Source organism: Nicotiana tabacum, chromosome 18 (assembly GCF_000715075.1).
Source record: "Nicotiana tabacum cultivar K326 chromosome 18, ASM71507v2, whole genome shotgun sequence".
Taxonomy (NCBI): Eukaryota; Viridiplantae; Streptophyta; class Magnoliopsida; order Solanales; family Solanaceae; genus Nicotiana; species Nicotiana tabacum.
Window position 1 is genome coordinate 129,896,792 of NC_134097.1, and position 7,068 is coordinate 129,903,859.

Genomic DNA, 7,068 nt, shown 5'->3' on the forward strand with positions numbered 1-7,068 from the left:
CCAAGACTTTTGTCCACACTAAGTGGATTAAGGTTAACAAGAAAATAACTATTAATCTTCTTCCCTTCAAGGCAAGAAGAGATCTAAGTCATCATTTTTTTTAAAAAGGGACCCAAGCTTGTCTGGGTTCCCAAGACTAACTTGTAATTTTTGGTACACGCTAAAGTGAGAGAAAACAATCAAGACTGGTATCTAGACAGTGAATGCTCAATACATATGATTGGAGAAAAGAAAAACCTCTTCTCACTGAGAGCCTTCCAATGAGGGAGCGTGTCATTTGAAAATGAGAAAAAAAGACAGATAATAGGTATTGGTAAGGTTGGTAAATTACTCTCTCATGCTATATAAGATGTGTATTATGTCGTAGGCCTCAAACAAAATCTTCTTAGTGACGAGCGCAAAACATACCACGAAATTGATGCTCGCTAATCGAAGATAGTATAGTAAAATATCGTCTCCACAAGGATTGTATTTAAACAATATTCGAATAATTTTTGGTTTAAATGCTATTCAAGATGATCCAAACTTGATTTGGATTGATTACGAACTACGATTAACAACTAAAGTAAAGTAATTGACAATTGACTGTAAAGTACTGAGATTCATAGAGTTGGTTTATTATCAATGTGAGAATAAGGGTTTTGACATGATAGGTGCAAGGTTGTTATCTTGGATATGATACTGTTATATTTCACTCTTGAGGTTCTATCAATTCTCACGAATTCAATAGGTGATTAGCTTATACTTCCGATTAAGACTCCTCTCTTGATTAAATCTAAATCTTTCAAATAAACTAATGTGAGGTGCGGTGAAACTTGCAAGAATCTATTAGTAGGAATGATCTAAGAGAAATTGCTTACGAATATTTCTCAATCTTAACTTAAACGGTAACTCAAAAAGCTCTCTCAATTACTTCAGAATCACTAAAATAAACTAAGGCATATGCTGCAATGATATTCAATAAGATGTTCCTCTTTTGAATAAACACTATAAAGAATAAAATCACAACTCTATTAAAGCTCTCCCAATAAATTCAAGCAATTAAATAGCAATCAAATCCATAAACAACAACCAAATAACCAAATCATGTCAAACCCTAAGGTAAACTACTCCATAATTGTGGAGGAAGTCATCACAAATATAATTAAAGAGTGATAAAGCATCAATCTAATGTTACAATCAAAACTCCCATCTTAAATTGATGGAAAAATGATGAAATCTTGTGTCTTATAGCCTCCAATGCTCTCCCAAAGCTTCCAAGGTCAAAAATCCTCTAAAAATTATGTTTTTGGTGTATTTATACCATATAGGAATATGACCGGATGAAACTATCTTTTCTAAGCCGAAGTGGAAAAATTTGACCGCGAAATTACACTAATGCATCGCGCTAGTGTAAATTTTTAAAGAGCAGATTTTTCTCTGACATGCCACATTGCACTGTTGCACCGCACCTCGCAGCACCCCATGCGGCGTGGCTGTGATGTTTTCTCAGAGTAAATTATTTTCTCCACTTTTTGATATCCAGACTTGCCTCCCGACCACCAAACGTGATCCCAACTTAATTTCTTGGGTTTTTACTCAAACTTCAAAGCTCCAACTTGTTCAGTTTAGCTCCACATTATCTTAATAGCTCGGAATCACTTCGTGCAAGGCATAAAACATATAATACGCAAAATTCACTATCATTTAAGCTCAAACAAAATAAAATACAGTAATTAGAGTGTAAACTCTGACTAAAATATGGGTTTCTAGCCTACCTTCAACACCCTACACTTAAACCATTGCTCGTTCTTGAGCAATCAAACTACACTTTACATAGAGACGACCTTTTCATCAAACAACTTCCCTAGCTCATCAAGTAAATAATATTTAAAGCAGACTAAACACCCTATCATAACATCCTAGCCTCAAGACTCGATTCAAAAGCACCACGCGTCTTTCACAACATGCTCACTTACTCTAAGACATAGGTCAAAGACGTTACCTTACCTTTGCAAATCATGCGCCCTCACACAAACAATAGATAGTAGTTCCACACACAAAAAATTTCAAGAACACTTAGGAACTCAAGATAGAAAGAATTAACTCACTCTTAGAAATAAAATTCATGCGCCACAGAAAACGTACCATAGCCTTTCCCCTAGTGTAATACTCTATTAATTCGAGCTCATTTAGTTAAAGATCAAGTAGGACTTTATTTTGGTTGTAATGTAGGCTGCAGAATGGGTAGGATACATTAGGATAGTGACTACACCTCCCTGAGCAGTTTAATACATACAATTTCACCAATTCAAACCCCACATTTATTTTGAACCAAACCCCCAACCTTCATACATAATAGCATCAAGCTCCTAATATCTTGAAGCTGAAACAAGATGAGAACTACCACTAGCATGAAATCCATTGTTTTTCTTTTCTAAGTTCTAAATTTTTTTCTCTTCAAGCACACTTGCTCTTTTTTTTCCTTTCAATTCCCTACAAGTGGCTCTCACAATTTTTTTAAATAATGCACCTTTCTCCTTTTTCAATAGTTCCACTCAAAAATCCGACCATACCTTAACTTTAGCTTTCAAAAGCTCATAACAATTTCAAGTACTCAAGAGAGGTAAAAGGTTCAACTAGATAGTCAGTTCTAACAAAATGGATCAGGCTTGCAGTGTAGATGCCAAAGAAGTAGAATTACAGGCTCAAAAGGGCTAACTAGGGTACACATTAATTTGGTGGGTAAAAGCATATATCTTCTTCAACAAATAAATGCCTAAATCACTTCCTAGAATGAAAAAGAGTACTATTTCACTTTGCAAACACACAGGGCAAGTTCTAGACATCAAATGACATGCACCGAATATCACCAACAACCTCGCACACACATGGCACATAACTCACTTAGGACTGGATCTATCCCGACCCTCTAGTCAAAGAAGTTAAGCAAAGTCACAATCAAACAATTTAAGGTACCTATCCATGAGTCAAGAACAAAGTCTAGGCGTCACAACTAAGGCACTCACTACTCTCAAGGCACAATAACGCCAAGAAAAGTCATCTCCATTTAATACATAGCACAAGACTTCACTATTCCTGATAAAAGAAAAATACTAACTACATCCGATTCAAATAAAACCCTTAAAAAAGAATTGCGGTCCAATAAAAAACCAAGGGGAATTGTTACAGTACCTAAGAAAACAAAACAAAAAATAAACGGCTAAAAAAAATTTCCTTCGACTTTAATCCCTCAAAAAGACAGCCGAGAAAATCCATCGTCGGGAAAAGTCATTTTTTTCAATCAAAAGAAATGAAACAAAGACACATATACATATATATTCCCCACCCCACACTTTAAATTGTGGCATGTCCCCATGACACACAAATAAAAAGCAAGAGGTAGAGAAACCTTTCCTGATTCATCTAGTCGGGGTCTGAATCGAAGTCAGGATCTCCTTTGCACGCCCAACCTAGTGCACACATCCATGGTGAGAGCTTCTTTTCGGCCTTCTTTGGGTACACCCCACACTTTTCCATTTGACTCTCTCCAAGTTGCTCCTTTAATCCACCCTTTCTCCTTCCATCTTGAAGGTCAACCTTTCTTCCCCCACTCTGAGCATGAACTGCCTTTTTTGAATATCCAGAATTTCTCTGCCCGTAGCCAAGAAGGGTCTTCCTAAAATCATAGGAACCTCCCTATTCTCCTCCATGTTCACCACAATGAAGTCCACAGGGAACACAAATTTGTCTACTCGAACCAGCATATCTTCCACTATTCCTTTAGGTATGATTGTGGTCTGATCCGCCAACTACAAGGTCACAGGTATCGACCTGATTTCTCCAATCTCTATCCAATTTCCTAAAAATAGACAAAGGCATAAGATTAATGGAAGCACCTGAATCACAAAAAGATCTTTTAAACTTAGTACTTCATAAAGATAAAAGTATAGTAAAACTCTTTGGATCTCCACACTTTTGAGGGAGCTTATTTTGCAAAATAGCACTATAATACTCTGTGAGATTGACCACCAATGTCTCTTCCACTTTCTGATTCCTGGACAATATCTCCTTCAAAAATTTAGCATAAGCTAGCATCTGTGAAAGCACCTCTATGAAGGGTATATTCACATGCACCTGCTTGAACACTTCTAGAATGCGCTTAAATTATTTTTCATGCTTCTCTCTTTTCTGCTCCTGTGGGAAAGGTATATCAGACGTATATTTACTCTCTTCAATCTCCAAATTTGTTGAATTCTCATTTTTCCTTTTATCCTGAGCTCTAGTCTTCCCCTTCTTCTTCAGACCATCATCTACCATCCCTGCACCTTTTTGAATGTTATCATTTTCTGCTCCTCCACAATCTCCACCTGTCTTTCAATCAGCTCATCCTTTTGTTTTGCCCTAGGATCCTCCAATTCATGCCCACTCTTCAAAGAAATAACATTTGTTATCTCTTTTGGATTTCTCTCAGTATCAGTAGGGAGAGTTCCTGGAACCCTCTTAGACAATAGATTAGCCATGTGTCCCACCTGTCTTTCCAAGTTTCTAATGGCCTTGACCTGTTCTCTGATAGTTGCACCATGGATTTCAAGCCTCTCATCTGTTTTAATAATAAAATCATTCATCAAATATTTCATGCTAGACTGATTAGACTTTGGAGGATGATATTGCTACCTTTGCTAATTTTAAAAACATGGAGCTCCCTGTCCCTGGGTCTAGAGTTATTTTCCTGCCATGCATTTGCACTATCACCTGGTGAACTTCAAGAGAAACTTGGATGCCTCTATCCCATGGAGTTAAATTTGTCGCCACTTTGGTAATCAAAGCCCCCCACAACATTTACTTCAACTGAAGGTTATCACTCATGTGTAGGGTGTCCTATTCCACAAAAGTCACATGCTACTTGCGGCTCACTTTGTACCTTGGGCAATGTCAACTTTCTTATCTCTCTATCAATGATGCCCAGCTAGGCTTGCACTGATGTGTTAGAATCTACTTGATGAACCCCAGCTGATTTTCTTCTATTATTACTCTTAACATGCTACTAGTTAGCATCCTCAGAGAGCTCATCAAGAATTGCCACAATCTCTTCAGGAGTCTTCTTCATTAAAGGACCTCCAACTGCAGTGTTCAGAGTTCGTTGTGAGGAAGATGTCAGTCCATCCCAAAAGTTCAGAGTTGCATCCATAATTCAATACCATTATGCTGACACTTCCTTGCTATCTCCTTGAATCTTTCCCAAGCCTCAAAAACTATTTCAATGTCCGTCTGGCAAAAGTTGGGAATTTTCCTTCTGAATTTCACTGTTTTTGCAGCTGAGAAGTATTTGTCAAGAAAATTTTTGGTCATATCTTTCCAGGTCTTGATCGACCCCATTGGTAAGCTACGAAGCCAGTGCTTCACGTCATCCTTTAGTAAAAAGGGGAATGCACTTAAGTATACTACATATTTTGACACTCCATTGTACTGGAAGATATTCATGATTTCCTCAGAATCTATCAAGTGAGTGTTAGGATCTTCATTCACCTTTACTCTAAAGACACAGTTGTTCTGGATAGTTTGAAGCAAGCCTTACTTCAACCCGAAATTATTTGCTGCTACTGGTGGAGGTACGATACTGGACAATCCTTAATTGTTGACTGGTCTGGCATAATCACCCAATGCTCTACCAGGCCTAGGTACCTCATTCTAAATTGGTCTTCAACCAAGGGTCGATTTAGAATGAATCTTTGACCCCCATCATCTTCGATGGTCTCATCAGCACCTCTACGGGTTGCCTCAGCTAATATCCTTGTAGTTTCTTCCCTATGTTGTGCTCCCTCTATTGCATCTAAAACTACCTCGTCGTCACCGTTATTAGCATTGTGTTATTGGGATGAAGGTTGCCCCAAGAACTTTTCGGTAAGCTCTTTCTCTTTCCTCAGTTGTCACTGGTGTTTTTCCAACTCCAGTTTGTATGGTATTACTTCTTTTGAAGAAGATAGAGTCATACACCACAAACTTAACATGTCTCCTGTAAACAGAAGAGAACCCCGTGAAGAATAAAATAAAATAAAATCCTGAATTAGCACCAAATACTATTTTGAACACTATTGATTGCCAATCCCCGACAACGACGCCAAAATTTGACGAGCGCAAAATACAACACGAAATTGGTGCTCACTAATCAAAGATAATATAGTAAAGTATCGTCTTTACATGAATTGGATTTAAATAATGTTCAGGTAATTTCTAGTTTAACTGCTATTCAGGATGATCCAAGCTTGATTTGGATTAACTACGAACTACGATTAACTGCTAAAGTAAAGCAATTGACAATTGACCACAAAGAATTACAGATTCACAGATTTGGTTTCTAATCAATGTAAGAAATAAGGGTTTTGACTTGATAGGTGCAACGTTGTTATCCTGGATATGATACTGTTATTTTTCACTCTTGAGATTCTAAAAATTCTCACGAATTCAATAGGTGATTAGCTTATACTTCTGATTAATACTCCTCTCTTGATTAAATATAAATCTTTCAAATAAACTAATGTGAGGTGCGGTGAAACTTCCATGAATCTATTTGTAGGAATGATTTAAGAGAAACTTCTCGCGAATATTTCTCAATCTTAACTTAAACAGTAACTCAAAAAGCTCTCTCGATTACTTCAAAGAATCGGCAAAATAAACTAAGGCTTACATTGCAATGATATTCAATAAGATATTACTCTTTCTATTAAACACTCTAAGGAATAAAATCACAACTTTATTAAAGCTCTTCCAATAAATTCAAGCAATTAAACAGTAATCAAATCCATAAACAACAACCAAATCACCAAATCATGTCAAACCCTAAGGTAAACTACTCCATAATTATGGAGAAAATCATCACAAATATAATTAAAGAGTAAGAAAGCATCAATTTAACGTTACAATCCAAACTCCCATCTTGAATTGATGGAAAGATGATGAAATCTCGTATCTTGTAGCCTTCAATGCTCTCCCAAAGTTTCCAAGGTCAAAAGTCCTCTAAAAATTGTGTTTTTGGTGAATTTATACCATATAGGAATGGGCTCGGAAGAAAGTTTCCTTTCCAAGCCG

The 7,068-nt window shown here is 36.9% G+C and overlaps 1 non-coding gene across 1 annotated transcript; it reads left to right on the forward strand.

Moving 5' to 3' along the window:
- Positions 1-5,176: 5,176 nt before the first annotated feature.
- Positions 5,177-5,283, forward strand: LOC142173101 (small nucleolar RNA R71). The gene has a single exon (XR_012702531.1). It is a non-coding gene; the product is annotated as a small nucleolar RNA R71 (small nucleolar RNA).
- Positions 5,284-7,068: the final 1,785 nt, after the last annotated feature.